Here is an 18823-nt window from a genome sequence, read left to right as displayed (position 1 = left end):
GCAGCAACAGCAACAACAAAAACAATGCAAATTGTGCGACAATGACATGAAATTGGCGAGAAAGCAGGAGGATTTCACAAACAAAGCAATACTCGTACTGCATATGGATATGCGAAATGCACGTACATATGTACATTAGGGTGGTCCAAAAACAGTAAAGTCGGAATTGTAATGCTCTCACCGCCTAGGATTGTCGCTCAAATCGCTCAAAGTTTTCCATGTATTTTTATGTATATGGGAAAAATAATTTTTTTCGTAGAGATGGTATAGAATTCTTGAAAGTCAATATTTTTCTATCGGAAGTCTCTTGTTATCTTCAGGAGACTTTCAGTAATAATACCCGATTGTTTATTTAACCATTTTTTAAAACTAACGATTTTTTATTGGTCGTCCATTGCATTTTTCGGGTTTTTTTTTGGTTTTTGGCGGACCTATAAATTATAGTTGCGATGAAAAAATTGTTAAATAAAAAGTTGGGTATTATTATTGGGAATCTCCTGCAGATAAACAGAGTTTTCTGGTAGAAAAGTATTGGTTTTTAACTATTCTCTACCATTTCTATGAAAAGTTGTTTTCCCCATATAAAATACATGGAAAACTTTGTTTGTTTGATTTTAAAATAAACAAGTAAGAAAGTCTAAGTTCGGGCGGAGCCGAACGTTAAATACCCGGCGCAAGTACTAAATATATGTTTTTTCACCTTTCCGAAAGCTACCGCTAGATGGTAAGCCGGGGTGTATCAATTTTAAGTAAATTAGCGTCCTTAAATTTCGAAATATTGCAGTTTCAAGCATTTCTGAAATTGACCGTTATATGAAAAGCGGCCGTAATTTTAGTCCGATTCCAATAATTTTCAACGTTTTGCTTATATGTGGCAAGCACAATAACCACACCGAGTTTGGTACAAATTGGTAGAACGGTTACCGACATACATATATGTGATCATAAGTGGGCGGTGCCACGCCCATTTTCCAAAATTTTACCATAAACGTATTTCTTGGTAAAGAAAAAGCAAGCATCAATTTTGAATAAATTAGCTTCAATATTTACTGATTTATCGAAGATTTTGTATTTCTCTAAATTACCGTTATATGGGATGTGGGCGTGGTTATCGTCCGATTTTAAAAATTTTCGGCGATTTTGTATGCTGTACCAAGGCCAACAACTGTGCCAAGTTTGAAAGAAATTGGTGTAGCGGTTACCAAGATATACACATGTAACCAAAAGTGGGCGTGGCTACGCCCATTTTCCAAAAATTTATAATATTCTTATTTTTCGTCTAAAAATTGTTGTAAATATAAATTTTGAGTGAATAGTCTTCAGTAGTTACTAAAATATCGCATTTTTCGTATTTCTGGAAATTACCGTTATATGGGAAGTGGGCGTGGTTACTGTCCGATTTCGCCCATTTTCAATACCAACCTATCTTGGATTAAGAGAAACCTACATACCAAATTTCGTTGAGATATCTCAATTTTTGCTCGAGTTATCGTGTACACGGACGGACGGACAGACGGACAGACGGACGGACAGACAGACATGGCTTAATCAATTTCTTTTTTCATCCTGATCATTTATGTATACATTTGTCTATATCTATCTCGATTCGTTTTGGCTGTTACAAACAACCGTTATGTGAACAAAATTAATATACCCTTGTGCACAAGTGCGCTCGGGTATAAAAAATAAGGGTATACTTTTTTCGGTATAGAACAATCCTAGGGGGTAAGAGCATAAAAATTCCGACTTCACTTTTTCACATGCATTTTGGACCACCCTAATGTACATACAATAATAAAAATACTATAAACAATTTCATGCAATAACAAATCGTAGGAGGTGCTGAAATAAACAAAACATTTATTTTCATTAAGTTATATACTCATGCTTTGGTGCTTGATAATTGAAGCACTTCTAAACTTTTGGTAAATAGTGTAAGAAAAAGAAGGGTTTTGAACGAATTTTTATACATATATATGTAACTTAAAGTATGTAGGCATAACTTCAAAACTTCATTTGTTTTTTCCCAGTAGTTGATACTTTTATGGAATATTTTGTATAAATCCTTTTCTGTGTTCGGAGTCTTCCACTTTTTCGAATTTTATGAAACCACCCAAATACATATGTATGTATATCTAAAAAGTATGTACATATAAAACTTGCTCGTCGAAGAATTTTTCGATGAAAAAATTCGATACATTTAAATTATGTAGATATCTATTGTAAAATTGATTCCTCAAAATATGGCATAATTAAATATCATATTTCGCTAGCGCTTACCATGGCTCATAAGGTAGAAGTTACTAAATACGTTCCAAAATCTTTAATCATACCGCAAAACTACAAAAAAGAATTCATCGCTTTTCCATTAACGAAATAATTTTATTTTCAAAATCATTAACTTCATCTACATAGTTTTCTTGTTCATAAAAATTTTTGTGTATTTGTAAAATAACCTATTTCTTGTGATATTTGATTTTAATAAATAATATTTGAAAATAAAATGTATAATATGTGTGTTGGTGTTGGTTGATTTTTAGTTCATAATATGTAGCTTAAAACTTAAACAGACGGCAGCGTTGATCCGGATTAACTCGGACTTAATCCGGATCATCTGTAGTCAATTCCCGAATTGAGCCGGATCAACGCTACCGTCGGTTTATGCTTTTATATACCTAATCAGTGCTATTTACTTTCCTATACCGGCTAAGTCCATAGATATGTATTTATGGGGCGTTCCATACCAAAACGGGCGGGGTTCACACTTCATGTGTTTGATTTGATTCAAATTTATAGGGTTCATGCATAAACATAAATCTTCTATATATATAAATGTGAATGTCTGTCTGTTTATTATCTTATAACTTCTGAACCGCGGTACGGAATCGCACGAAACTTTGCACACTTATTTGCTTTTACCCCGGGAAGGCTTTGGGCATAGAGAAAAATGTGCAGCACTGGAAAAGAGGGCTTGGTACCTCCTATACTAACTAAAATTTTCATGTTGTATATCTCTTGAAATATTTGTGCTAGAGCATTGGAACTTGCTGTCGAGATAAATAAAACAAATTCCGTACTCATGGGAAAATATAAAAGCAGCATTGGAAAAGGGGCGAGGTACCTCCCATAGGCGTAAATTATTTACTCAGCTCTAACTTCGGAACCGTAAGTCACGTGAACTTCAAATTTGGTATGCAAACATATCTATGGTAGATGGTTATCTTAAGGTACATATAAATGAGTTTGTAAAAGGAGGCGTGGCAGATAACATAGGCGTGGAATTTTTAGTCAGTCATAACTTTGGAACCATAAGTGACATAAACATGACATTTGGTATACAGACATATCTATGGTAGGTGCTTATAGTAAGTTATATATAAATGAGTTTGTAAAAGAGGCGTAGCACTTAACATAGGCTTGGAATTTTTTATCAGCCATAACTTCGGAACCACAAGTCACATGACCCCTTTAATTCCTTCTGACGTGTGATGAAACCTGCGGGTAAAAGCGAATAATAAATAAATATGAAATTGAGCTTGATTAACACATTTTAAAAACTTTACAGCACAAAATCAAAAACAAATCGATTTAATAGTTTTCCAAGTACACATCAAAATTCTCTATTAAAAGAAATATTAAAAAAAAAAAATTTCTTTAAAAATTTTTCACATACAAATTTTTCTCAAAAAAATATTTTTAAAAATCGCAATGGTAGCTCTGCGTACTGGGGTGTTGAGTTAGACGGCTCGTACCGAGTTTGGTAAAGATTGGTGAAGGAGCTGCTGACATACACCATTTCATCATATTTTTTACCAAATACCTACTTCACATATTAATTTTCAACAATTCGCACCCAATATTTACCGAAAAATCGTAGTTCTTGCATTTTTCGAAAATACCGTTATATGAGAAGTAGGCGTGGTTACAGTCCGATTTTGCTCAATTTCAATACCAACCTACCTTGGATAGACGGAAACCTACTTACCAAATTTCGTTGGGATATCTCAATTTTTGCTCGAGTTATCGTGTACACGGGCGGACGAACGGGCAGACGGATAGACGGACGTACAGAGAGGCAGGGCTTAATCGACTTCTGTATTCATTCTGAGCATTTATGTTAACTTTTGTCTATATTTATTTCAATTCTTTTTGGCTGGTTGGAAAACAACCGTTATATTGATTGCGGCTAAGGCGTTAAACCGCACGACGCCGTCGAGAACCACTGCAGAATTGATCTCATTGGAAACAAGGGCTCTGAGTGCGGCCTGACTATCGCTTAATATTAGTATATATATGTTCATCGCGATACTTTCGCTTAAGTTTTTTGTTTGCACACAGATCAATGGTGTGGACCTCCGCTTGTAATATACTTGGCAGTCTAACCATAGGAACTGAGACCCTTGTTTTTGGCCCAAAAATTCTGGCTCCAATGCCCTCGGGGCACAGATGGCAGTATTGCTTTATATTTAAATGATTCCAGCCTGTCCTATTCCTGAATTCTCTTGGACTCAATAGCCCTTTTAAACAATTTCGAAAAATTCTTAGTCTTAGCACCGACTACCAATTTTATTAATTTAAGAAAATTAACATTTTGCGTGAAGATTTCAGAAACCATCGGTAGTTTAATAAATTATTATATCATTTTTGTTCTTTTTTACATTTAAAAAGAGGTCGGCACCACGCCGCTTTTTATGAAATTGGTACCCGGTACTAAAAATGCGTATTTTTCGAAGTTGACAATCGGTAAATTTTAGGTTAGGTTATTCTGGCTGGCTGACCGCCCCACATATGACATATGTCATATGTAGACCAATAGGTCCTTAGTGATGCCAGATGGAGATACACGTTTCCGGTAAAAACCCGATTCGATTTTTTAAAGTACCATAAAAATGGGAGCCACTACTCCACTTTTCTCAAAATCGGTAACCGGTACTAAAAACCCAGGTTTTTCCGATCTTTTTATTAATTTGATTTCATTTTCTAAATGATGACAGTGATTGTGGTAATTTTCATTAATTTTAGTTTAATTAAAAGCATTTCTGGTCAAATTGAGAGACAAGACATTCTCCTATTTTGATTTAAAAATTTTTCTGAATTGGGTTTTGTTGTTTATGGGCTTTATAACAATTATATTCAACAAGTTTATTGAGCTTGAGGCCGTTTTTAATGAAAACTATTGTGGAAAAAGTGGTAAAAGCAACAACAGTTTAGCACAGTGTGAAGACCACTGCCTGAAGTAACTAGGGTCGCTGGATCGAATCCCAGTAAAGAAGTCTGATGAGGCGATGTGGTGGTCGTCGAAATATCTACACTTCTACCATTTTTATAAATTATTGTTGTTTTTGCCACACTACTTTTCATTAAAACGGCCTCAAGCTCAATAAAATTGTTGAATATATTTTTATGAACGACAAAAAATAATTGACTCTCACTTCTATATATGTACTTCACAAAAAATGGATTATCACGTTCTTCCCGCAAAACAAGCCATATGTCCCAACCAAATGACCAAAAGTCCTTATTGAAATTAAATATAATTTTTCTTTTTTTCTACGAGTATTTTAATCCTCAAAGGCGCCAAAAGTTGCCATACAAACTTCGATTCAAAGCAAGAAATTTGAGCTAAATAATAATATTTAAAATTATCCATAATTGAATTTTCTCTCATAGCTTTGGCGATTGTTGTTTGATATCCAAAAACTTTGCTGCAGTATGCCAACGCTCGCGCCTTAAAGTAAAGCTCCTCCTCGTGAGGGTGGAAATCATTTTAATTAAAACTTCGTCAACATTAATTAATGAGACCGTTGTGATAACAAGAATTGATGCTAAAAATTTAAAATAATGAAATTCTAGATTTTGTAAGAAATATGGACTTTGTCAAATTAAAATTTTCCAAGAAGTGCGTTAAAATCTATTTATCTACATATATATGTATGTTTATAGTATATATACATTTGAGATTTCGGTATGTGACAGTCGAGATCAAAAATAAATATCACTGGTGTAATAAACGCCGCAAATACAAAATTTTCCCATGGCTCATTGGCACCATTTCACTTCTCCATTGCAAACACCACCACCACCACCCGTTTAATACCGCAAAGTCATCTGAGTAGCTTTGAATTTATAATCATTTAAAAATTTGCATATTTGCACAATTTTTCACAAATGGTATTCCAATTTGCCACAAAATGCTTCGTAACCCTTTACGAATGCTCGTAAATATCCGTAATTAAATGTCACTCATACCAAACGCATTCACATTCGTGCGCTCACACAACAAACTGCCATCACTCAACGCAGCAAATATGCTTCCACTTACACAGGCACATACACATGTACATATGTATGTGCACTTTGTAACTCGCTGAGTTAAGTCGACGTGTACGCATCAACACCTCATCCACAAGTGTTCATGGAGTGGGCTAAGTAAATTTGCACTATTTTATTTTTTTTTTTTTTTTCGTACAAAAAAGACTTATAATGAACTGCTTTTCCGAAAATTTTCCCCCTGAGTGTGCGTGTGAGTAATAAATTTTAACTCACTTTCTTTTCAACTCAGTTGCATTATTGCGTTGTTGCATTGAATGTGAAAATAAAATGCGAAACGATTTTCCTCTAGACTCGCCGCATAAATTTTAATTAAATGTCACTCATACGCCACAGCGTGCAAATAGTGTAAACTGAAGGAACGCATTATACTTACTATATAGTGCACACATACATACGTACATAAATGCATTAATGCATAAAACATAATGCATTCGTAAGTGTATTAGGGCAACTTAAGTATTATACAAAATCTAAAATTTCTTAAAACGATTTTATATAGTTTTTTAATGATTTAAAAACATCCATACTGCGCTTTCGAAAACTTAAACTTACGAATGCGAAAAGTATTTCTTTACAAAATTTAATGTTTTTTCATCGTATTTAAAAGACTTTTTAATAGAATCGATTTTTTTAATATAGCGGAAAAATTTTTAAGTTTTATTTTTATTCCATAATTCTCCAGGGTCCAGGCATCCTAAAGTAGTATATACATAAGTCATTCAATTTACGAACATGTATATAAATTTATTGTGTCTGAGTTCTAGATATGTAGTGCAGATACACTGACGTTCAAATTCGTGGTTACGCCCAAAGATGAGAATGTCTATGGTCAAAGCTTTTTTTCTTGATATGGAAAAAAACTCTTGGATTGATGGGTTAAAGTTTTCATACTAACACTTTGTAATGTACGAGGGCAATTTGACATTTGAGTGACTTGCTGCATCTCCAGCGCAATAACTCGAAATGCAACACTGCTCCTGTCAACTGCCATCTGTTAGTAGTGAAATGCCACTTTTTTAGTAACACACCATTTACAGGGCAATTCTGGCCACTAATTTGCAACAAACCACAGTCTTTCGAAAGACCATTATCAGTTCTGGCAACTATCTTAAAAGCTCTTTCTGTCTTTGGAAAGACAAATTGAAAGATCTGCTAATGAGAAACTCCTAGCTAACGCTTTTGTATATTAGGTATAAGTGTTCTAAAAAATTAATTTAATGAAAAAACTCTTTTTAACGATAAAACTAAAAAATGTAAGATAGTTATAAATTAAAAAAGAAAGAAACAAGTAAGGGAAATAATTTCCAAAAAAGGAAATGAAATTAAAAAAAATATATATTTTTTTTGGGAAAATTAAAATCTAAAATTAAATAAAACAAAGAATAAAAAATAAATTTAAAAAGATAAAGAAGTTCCCAAAAGTTCAATGCAATTAGAAAACGTACATATTTATTTAAGGCAATAAAATCGGTAAATTAAAATAAATTAAAAGCAAATTAATTTAAAAATGAGAAAAATTGTAATTAAAATAAATAAGTTGCTAAAAAATCAATAACAATTTTAGTCAGAATTGGCTATTTAATGTGTGTTCAACAAGCATTATTTTTTGTGTAAGAAAGTTCAAGTGTCCATTTTGGCGGTTCAAGCAAAAGGGGCAGCTTCTTAGGTGTAATTATATGGGGTCAGTTGTTTTCCCCAGTGCAAAAAGGTGTGATGGTGTGTATTACATATTCGACAGCTCCATGCAGGGGGTAATGTACTAGGGTGGGCCAAAAATGTATGAGGAACAAGTAAAGTCGGAATTTTAATGCTCTCACCGTCAAAAACCCCCGAAAACCCCAAAAAATGCAATGAGGCACCAATAAAAAGTCAAATTAAAGTTAAATTAATTAAAAGTTAAATAAACAATCGGGTATTATTATTGAAAGTCTCCTGAATAGAACCAGAGTTTTCCGATCGAAAAACATTGATTTTCAAGAATTCCATACCATTTCTACAAAAAGTTGTTTTTACCCCATATAAAATACATGGAGAACTTTGAGCGCTTTCATATCGACCTCTAAATATTTTTTTATTTCTAAATTAAAAATAGGGTATATTTGTTTCGACAGAGAACAATCCTAGGGGGTGAGAGCATTAAAATGCCGACTTAACTCTATTTGGACCACCCTAGTATGCACTCTCTGAGCTTTGGTGGGATTTGGGTGTTTTTTATCTGCAGAGTTTTTGAAGATCTCCGAGGTAATCATCTACGGCCCAGAGATAAGTTTTCATAGTTTTTTTGGTCAGTGAGGGCATTGGAAGCACCGGTTGTCGTTTGTCTTTGTCAAGACCAACAACAAAAATGATGTGCATATCTAGTGTCTTCTCCAGGATTTTACGTGCTGTGAAAATAATAATTCAGTTCCTAATGCTTGTCTCTCTTCTCTCCCACTATTTCTCTGTAACGCTCATTCTATTCACCCGGGCGAAATTACTCGTCTATCCGTTGTAACTCCAGTTATTCGTCTGGTTTCCCGACGTACGTCAGGACCTTGGCTGCAACAAGGTAGTGTAATTCGAATGGATATTAGACGTCCAAATGGAACGCGGATCAAGGACGTATGAAGCGCACTATCTTCGACTTGATTTTGTTTTCTATTAGTAGTGATTTTATGAATATTTCGGTGCTGTTGTTTAGTATTACTCACTACCATCTACAATGCCGTGGCGAAGTCGATCAGCCTCTCTCTATTGCTTGAGTTTTTTTTGTGAAGTCTGAATTTTTCGTCAGTAAGACCAATTATGCCTTCTTTGCTTATCCTAGAGTTTAATTCGCCAAGCACATTTTCAAAATCTTGGTGGACGCATTATTCGTACGATTCTTCTAGGCGCTCACACCATGCCCTTTTGGTTTCATCGTCTTTCTCTATGGTGGGTGCGTGCGCACAAATTATGCTGATGTTGTTGAATTAACCTAAATGGGGATTGTGACAATTTATTCGTAGTCTACGTTCAACCACAAATCCTTCACAAAAATTGTGTGCCGCCGTATGGCTGCTGTAATAGTTGTCGCATGGTGAATACTTCATACAGTCATGTGGTGTCGCTCACATTTACTATACTGCAGTAATTTTAGTCGAACCTGGAACGTCGTAAATATTCTAAAGAAAATTCCGAAACAATCTCAAAAAAAAAACCCTGATGGCCCCAAAAACTCCCGAAAAATACCAAAACATTGCAAGAAAATCTCAACATTCTCCTTAACCAGGCGAGAATTCTAGTTAAGTTCCTTAAAGAATTAAAAATTTGTATTACCTAAAGTGCAACTATAGTTTTGACCATCCGTGTATGCGTTTACATTTGGTTAATTTAAATGCATAAGTTGGTTTTCATTATTTGTGCTGTAGTAAATGTTGACAAATTTGCTGCATAAATAGCATGCAACGTGCCATTTTACACGCACATACATACATACATGTGTGTATTTGTTGCCTCTATTGTGGCTGCTGTCAGTAACGATGTTGCTACCACTTTTCTTCTTACCACATACACTCTCAGTCTATTCGTTGGTTGGTTCCAAAAAAAGCACACACAAAAATATATGTAACAAAAAACAAAAAAAAAAATACACAAAAATGAAAACTTGGTTGGCCACTGCATTTTATTGTGTAGCAGCAAGCAGAGCGTAGCAGTGAGTTGAAAATATTGTTTGCCAACTTAAACTTAATTATGTCACTTTTTTTTATTATTTCCTTTTTTTTCAATGAAATTACCCAAAAGCAATGCTTAACATGTGATTATTGTGTGTGAAAAGTTTGTTAAGGGCATAGCAGCGGAAATTCAACTTGAAACAGCTTAACTTTTTGCATATAATTGACCACTAAAGTTTGTGGTGGCCAGCATTTTGCAAGAGTGGCCATGATCACTGTAGCACATATACACGCATGCACGCACGTACTTATGTAAAATTAATGTATGTCCACGTGCGTTCATATTACACGCTTACCACATTCTACATGTATGTAAATTCACTTAAGGATTTATAAATTTATTGCGAATTTATGCAGAGTAGCTACTTTCCTTGCCCTTTCGCTTTCAGTCGCTACCTCCCAAACTGCTGCTAAATATTTTTAAATTAAAAAAAAAAAATCACATACTCTCCAAACGCTTCTGTAGCAAAAGTTTTCCCTTCAACGCCATTAACAATTGTTGCACGTGTTTTTTTATTGTTCGTTGCTCTGAGCATTTTACTGCGAATTCATTGTCACAAATAAATACATTCACATTTTTCATGTGCTCAATGATGCGTTTATTGCTTTAGTTTGTTTTTTTTTTCATTCGCACTCGACTTTCACAGCTTACCGTTTTTTTTTTTGTTGCTTCTAACAACTTTTTACCATCCCGCAGATTCATCAGCCACCACAACAAGAAAACATCTCCGTTGGCATTAATGCCTTCATTATCACCGTCTTGAAATTACATTACTGTTACATAATGTTTCTTGTAGCATTCTGGCCGCAGTCATAAATTTAGTGAAAGTCATTGCTGGACGCACGAACTCAGCTCCTCTTTTCTTTGCTTCACATTTTTTTATTCAGAATTTTAAGCGTTTTTTAATTTATAACGCGTAAGTTACGCCAGTGGTTAACGAATTTTTGCTAAAAAAAATAATATATCCATTAATGTGAAAAGTTCTTGCTGCTTTTTTTTTTTGTTTTGCTTTTTCGCAGTAAATTTTAGTCGTAACGCTGATTGCTAACAACAAAGAATATATTTGGTTACTTGATAGGTTGTAACCATTAGAATGTTCAAGCAAAAATTTTTTACTGAGCGGAAGCTGTAAAAAAGATCTTCCTACATTTGAAATCAATCGTTGTTTTTAAGGCATAATTAGAGTACATACTTTCAGGCTGTAGAAGGTGATTTCCTCATTACCTAAAAATTTCTTATTCTTACCAATTTGGGCAAAAAAAAAGCTACCGTTTTTTGAATTTTTTAGAATTTTTAAAAAACACGAACTTCCGTTCCCTATTTTAAGAATATTTAAGACCGAATTTTTCTTAAAATTTTAAGAACGAATCCCAGTCGTGCTTATTTTTGAAACTCCATTTTTCTCCGAGTGTATGAACTACAACTGTATGTACATATGTGTACGGGCTTATTTAGCTCGATAAATAACTCTCGCAACAAAAGCATTAAGTCCACCAATACTGTCCAGTGTTGAAAAATCCTAGCCATCTCTCGACGTACAAAAATCAAACTCTACAAATCTGTTTCTCGTCCTCTTGTACGGTGCCGAAACATGGAAAAGAACCAGAGAGCTTTTAGACCCGACTGTAAATGCCAAAGATGTCATATCAGTGTAAAAAGGCGATCTCTATATTCAATAAAAACAAAAATAAAAATTCTAAATTGCCTTGCAAAAATACTTTAGACTCAGGGGTGTACAGCAAACATTTGTTTTCGGTACGGTCTGGTGTAAATACTACTATACTAAGTGGAGGTATATTTCAAGGCCACACTTATGTACATACACTGCCGGAACAAAGTATTGGCACACCAAATTTTTCACAATATATGCAACAATTTTCATTCTAATACTTGTCCGCTAATTTCGTGTAAAAATATAGTTCATTCTACAAAAAAAAACATAAAAATATAATTCCTAAACTTTGCGCAAAACTCGCGAAAATTCAGCAAATTTTCATGAAAATTTTCAACTTTTTAATCAGATTTTTTAGAATTTTTTTGAGTATGCAAGTTTGTAGCCCAATCAATTTTATTACAATGAAGCGCAAGTTTTAAGTAGGTAGGAACTATCGTTGATTTTTGGCAATTTTTTTCACGCAATCTCTTCTATACAAATTCTAAAAAATTTTATCAAAAAGTTGAAAATTTTGATGAAAATTTGCTGAATTTTCGCGAGTTTTGCACAAAGTTTAGGAATTATATTTTTATGTTTTTTTTTTATAGAATGAACCATAATAAAAATATAAGTTGTTGCATATATTGTGAAACATTTGCTGTGCCAATACTTTGTTCCGGCAGTGTAGGTACTTTTTTTACTACGCTAACAAAATGTTTCGAGAGAATACATATTACTTAACTTAGAACAAGACTTTATGCACACTTTTAATTTTCAATGCCACACATAATGCTTTTTTTTCTTCTTAAATATTCGATTTGATCTGGAAATGCTTGCAGATGTAGCGATTAAGCTCACACTGTGATAGTAATTCAGTGACATTGTAAACAGCGATTACATTATAAAAATAACATACATAGATATGTTGCCTCGGCTAGCGATTCTTATACTCAGCAGTTGTATAGATGAACACACTGAAAATATATCCGTACATAGTACATTTGCATGCATTTAAAAATAGCATCCCTACAAGACATTGCTGAGCACTTTAGGCAAAAATTCTAACACATTTACAATGATTTCATTAGTCACGGGAATTTGGAGAAATCCAAAATTTTGAATTTTATGAAATTATTTAATTTCTTGATTTCTTATTTTTAGGATAATTTCCAAAATTTTAAGAACTATTAGAAATTTTTACATTTTCCCAAATTTTGAGAATTTCCCAAAATCTAGAGATGTGAAATATCACAAATTGTCGAAAAATTCTTATGTTCGTGGTACTTGTGTATAAAGCCTAGAAAATTCTTGGAATTCTAAAATATATTAACATATTTGAAAAATTCCAAAAATTTTTCACTTTTCTGAACACTTATTTTGAGCTTTGTCTACTTCAGTACAAACTATTTTAGTATGTTATTCACGTTATATGTTGAAAAAATATTTATTTTCTTCAATATCTCATGAAAAAATCCCCCAATCAACGTAATTTCGAAAGGTATTGATGTGCCTCTTACAACAATATATAACTTGTGCCGATTTCAATGAAAATTATTAATGCTACAAGCGACTAAAGTCGAAACAAGTGAGATTTTCAATCAACTACACAGTTTTACTTGATTCTTTTTTTCATTATTTTAAAAATTCGTTGTATAGAAGATGTGTCATTAGAGTAAATTTTGAGCATAAGATAATGAAAATCTGATGAGAAATGTAGATGTTATGTAACGCAATCTAAAAACGCACATAAATACCTTTACGTCGATTTTTGACGAATAACTGCGTAAATACCTAAACCCACATTCATTGAAAAAAAGGCTTGAAAATGTTTCTTTGAAAAATGTGTATTGATTTTGTGTTGAACAACCCAAGGGGTGCCTATAAAATTATCTTTAAAGAGGTTCACTTTTCCTGTAAGCTAATGTAATTACAATATGTTTTAGAATAATTTTATAAATATCCATTTAAAAAAATATGAATACCATTGAAGGAAATGTGATTTATGTTTAGAGTTTAAAATGGAATTTAGTAACATATACTAAATATATACATACGTTTTGGTTATTTTTATTCTATGAAAAATTGTGCTGCATTTTCAATTCATATTTATGGCCACCGTACCAGCGCGAGCGGGAGTTTTAATAATGTAGTGAAATTTTCAGCAAATAAACTATTGGATTTATTTGCTATGTGTTTGTTCATTTGTTTGTGATAATCATGTCCTTCGGAGAAAATGATGCATGCATTTCTCGAGAAAATGTGGATTGCGAATCAATAAAGTATTGACTATTAGTAGATAATAATACTTTGGGTAAAATTAAAAGTTTTGAAATATCACAGATAAACGGCCAAATACGTAAATTTATTTTTGGGCTCTATATTACGACGCCGTTTTCAGAAAATCCGTGGAGTGTCAAAATTTTAAGATATTTAGTGGAGAAGTTTTATGAAAGAAAAGTCAAACTTTAACAGTGGAAAAAATTGGAAAAATGAAGATGCGCAATGATTTTTTGAATGAAAATGTTACTCATACGCCATGTCTACGTATATGTATAATAATTGTACATATGTCGTCTTTCCCGCGCTCATAAATATTTGATACAAAAAACCACGCGCATTCTTTTATTAATTCACAGATTACCTTCTTTATTACCCTGATTTTTTTTTTTTGTTAAAGGATAAGCTTTATTGCAAATGAAAAAATTTACAAAAAATCTGTTATTTTTTTCCCCTGGTAAAATATGAATATTTTTTTTTTAAACTTCCACAATATCTTAAAATTTTGACGAGAAAATGATTTTCTGAAAACAGTATCGTAATCTAGAGGTCAAAATTTAACTAAAGTTTAATTGGCCGTTTGGCTGTAACATTTTTGCCTCCCTACTATGTAATCAATTCTCGTAACAATCGCAAAAAATTAAAAACCGAGGTGAGGATTTCTCTTCAAATATGTATTACCGAAGGTCGCTTTTCGGTCTCTTCGCATAACCAATTCTTTCATTATTTTTCGCAAATCTAAGGAACAAGTTCGTTCTCGATAAATATGAAGGAGCGAAAAAAATCAAACTTTTACAGGGAAAACATTTAAAAGTTACAAATTTTGCCTCAATTTTTCTCAATTTGTTATGGCCTGTCCTTTTACAAAAAAAAATCAAGCTACCAACAGAGAAAATCACTGGATAAATACAAGAGTTGTGAATGGTCAAATGAAAATAGGCAAGGATTAATTTTTGGTACGAAACATGAGCAGGAAAAAAGGTTACTCATACGCCATACCCCACCGTCGTTTTCAAAATGTCTTCAGCAGGCACAGACCATTGCTATGCATATTTATATTTTCCAATAACTTCAAAACATTAAGATCTAGAAATAAATCAGCCATAATAATGAATATTATCATATAGAAATTAATATCTGTGAGGTAAACTTTACCTCGAATTCTTTTTTTATCGTTTTTGTGAATATTATTTAATTTTTTGTATATATTTGTATACCTTATTGATCAAACCTTTCTTCTAATTCATTTCAAAGTAAGTCTAGCACTTCGAAGTAGTCTTTTCGATACCGACTTTTAGTTGATAATTTCACTGCTGACTTAGGACAATCAGTTTGCTCTAGGAATTTTCTTGATTCTATGCTCCGAAGGATATTCGAGATCCAACTTGTCAGCATCATCCATTGCCGTTCAAAAAATTATTTCGAATTCTGTATCAGAACGGAGTCTGTGTATATCGTCTAATAGAAAGTCTCGCTGCTTGTTTGCAACCCTGTTTATCTAGGATTCTGAAGAGCGCGAGTAAACTTTTCGCAGGGATCAAAAGTTTCGATACTCAGGATAAGAATGAACATTGTGGCGAACTTATTTAGTTTCTCCAAATATCCTTTTATTAAAGATTTTCTTTCTGGCGTAATGGCTCCTAGTACGTCGAGAATTATTTTTAATGGTTTTTTACTCAGATAATCTGCTGCGGGTAGAACAAAGAGTAATAGGATTTAAGTACATATATATGTAGATAATATTGATTGTGTGGTTGTGAGAGTGTCATTGCTATTGTTAGTACAAGGTGCAAGAACAACAGTAGCGCAACAGTTTTTTCTGTTAGCTGATTCTAGGATAATATTTGCAGTTTCTTTCAACCTGCAAAAAATATCAGTCATCCCAGGAATACTCTTCGCCACTTCTTGCAGAGCTAGAAATATTTCTTAATGAAAACATTTGATAACTCGTCGCCTATTACCCTCCGGTTGCGACATCCCTGAGCAGAGCAAATATATTTTTCATTAAAAAAAGTTTACAAGCGGTAAGTAGAGAGAATGTCACACCGATAAGGGAAAGCTGCTCAATTTTGCCCAGGGCGCGAACGAAAATTAGAAGTTAGCCAGGAAGATTTGCAATGAATGATATACTCAGCTGTCTTGCAGGGTTACTAGAATATAGGTATGTTCATTTGTATGTAAGCACCTAACACCTCTATATTGCTATGTAATTATACTCGTATGTACATATAAGTATGTAGTTGTTGTTAAAAGTTGATGGTTTTTTTTTTGGTCTGCGTGGCTGAAAGAAGTGTCACAAAGCATTCGAAAATCCAACGACAAGTCAACAGCCCGAAACAATGCTTTAAATTGTTGTCCTTGCAAGTGCAGCTATGTATGTGCGGCTTACAAACCAAGATTAAAGCTGCAAGCGAAAGTGTTTGCGTTGGCCTCCAAAAACCAAAGGCTACGCGATTTTCAAGTGACATAATGGCATTCTTGGCTTTCGCTTTTAATGCTGACATGTGGCATAGAAAAATATGTATATATAAATACATATGTACATAAGGAGGCATATTTATGTATGTACATAAATATATTTACATATGTATGTACATACATATATATGCATGTGAGCAATTCTCATGTTACACTTACAAAGGTGCTGTTGATTGTTTTCATGCTGCATTTTGTTGTATTGACTGTAAAATGGTCTCGCTACGGGATGCATTTTCTTAATACAACAATTCTCTTGATTGTCTTTTGGTTGTCTCAACATTCCGTATGCGTTCTTGTTTTTTTTTTTTGTTTTTGAGAAATTCACTTTACTTCTACAAAGAGTGATTAAAAATATTAAAAGAAGAGTGATATGTAAATTAATGAATTGCCTTTGATATGATGCATATGAAATAAAATACGGCCTCGATAAAGGACAATGAGTTTCTAGACCTTAAAAGAAGAATGAATTATAAGTACACATGTTTGCAACCATGACTTTCTAAAAAGTGGGAATATTATTAAGAATTTTACTAATAATTTCATATAAACGTGTAAAAATGCCACGCTGCAAGAATGGCAAAAAGTCGAAATAAAACACTGAAAGTTACGAAAAATTCCAAAAGTCAGGCTAGGCTAGGAAGTCGTCTGTGGAATGTTCCATATTTTCATTCGGAGACATAGTTGTCCATTGGTGGTGCCCTCTTTAAGTGAGTGATATAAAGAGGCATATTCCCCTAACCGAGAATAGCTAGGTATTCAGGGGGAAATTAGGATATTTTTCATGGCATTAATCCTCTCTTCAGCGATTTGACAGCATCCACCTATTCGCTGAGATCATAAAATACTGGGTAGTCAACCTCTCCCTTCGGTAGTATATCTACTTTGGGACTCACATCAAACAGACTTTGTGATTAAAAATGTCCTTGAACGGAATTTTTCCGAGCAGTTCAAGCCAAACCTAAGTTGTAATCAATAATTCGGGCACCCAAAAAAAATCTCCTACGATCGTTTGCAGACTAGGACGTCAAATATCGTTGTGCACAAATTTCGAACCATTCCCTAATTTTACTATGGGATCCGTTGCAGTTAAGTTGAAGCATTTTAGTCTGCCTTGAGCGGTTAGTCACGATTTTGTGGATAAGGGACATATGGGGTTTCCTGCGCGGTATTTGTTGAGTTTGCCGCTGTTGGGATTGCTGCCAACCACAGTTTGGTGGGCGGCAGCTACGTCTCTACTGCTGCCGAAGGAACAAACAGAGTGAGATAACAATAGCTGCTGGTCGACCTTCCTCGCTTTGTTGATAAGGTAAGCTCCATAGAGCTTCTTCTAGGAAAAATATTGTGATTTCCATGAGCTGGGCCGATTTTAAAATACCTTAAAAAATCGATTTTTTTTTATAAATAAAAATATTTTTTTTTTTTCAATAGAATCACATCAGTTAATAAAAGAGTCAAATTCGTCCAGCTTATGTGGAGCTTAATGTTTTCCGAAATATTTTGGCGGTAGTGTTAAAACATAAAACATTTTATAATACCGGTGGAAAACCCGAATTTTTATTTTGGTAAGGCACCCTAATGTACATGTGTTTATTATGTGAATATATCAGCTGAAGGGATTTTTGGAAAAAATATTTCTTAAAACTAATTTTGTTTTTTTTTATGGTTTCATATTTTATTTTACACATAAATATTTTACACGCACAATTTTATTGGGCTTGAGGAGGTTCCTAATGAAAAAATTTTCTTAAAAATAACAACAATTTGCACATGGTAGAAGTGCTGCTATTTCGGAGATCACCATATCTCCTCATCGATATTTGGAGGTATTTTCAGGTCGGTCCAGCTCCCGCGAATCTTAATCAGCCCAATTCTGAATACTCCCAGGGAGTTTGTTTCTCCCGAGAAAGAAATCCTCCAATAATTAACTCTCAGGTAGTAGCATTTTCCCCGAAAATTTGGGAGGAAGAAATTCGAACTTCGAAATAGCTATTTGACACTTTTTTGACAACTCAGCGCCATTTTAAATAAAAAATCCTCAGGGAATTTTTATTCACGATAGGAGGAAAGGGAAAAGGGAGAAAACTCCCAGGGAGTTTCTGTTCAGAATCGGCCGGAATATTTTTCCGAAATATTTTGGTGAAAGTCTCAAAATTAAATAAATTGTATAATTCTAATTGAAAATAGCGCCTTATTTTGTATGGATCACACTAATGTACAGTATATGTAAGCACATTTATTATATGCCGCATTTATTTCCGCTTCTTTTGTGCAATTGTCGATAATGGTGTTAGTACTCATTTTTAATTAATTTGTTTAATTTTTTTCTCTTTTTCATATTTTTTCCTTTTTGCACTCCCATAAAAAATTTCAAAATTTACTTATTTCTTA

The 18823-nt window shown here is 33.5% G+C and overlaps 1 protein-coding gene across 1 annotated transcript in view; it reads left to right on the top strand.

Annotated features, from left to right (window-relative positions):
• Positions 1–18823, top strand: part of LOC118746897 — a 185217-nt gene that overhangs the window by 166266 nt on the left and 128 nt on the right. The gene's annotated exons all lie outside the window — the stretch shown is intronic.

Source organism: Rhagoletis pomonella, unplaced genomic scaffold, assembly GCF_013731165.1.
Source record: "Rhagoletis pomonella isolate Grant_MI unplaced genomic scaffold, Rhpom_1.0 Rhpom_scaffold_00011, whole genome shotgun sequence".
Taxonomy (NCBI): Eukaryota; Metazoa; Arthropoda; class Insecta; order Diptera; family Tephritidae; genus Rhagoletis; species Rhagoletis pomonella.
This window is presented reverse-complemented; position numbering and strand designations above follow the sequence as displayed.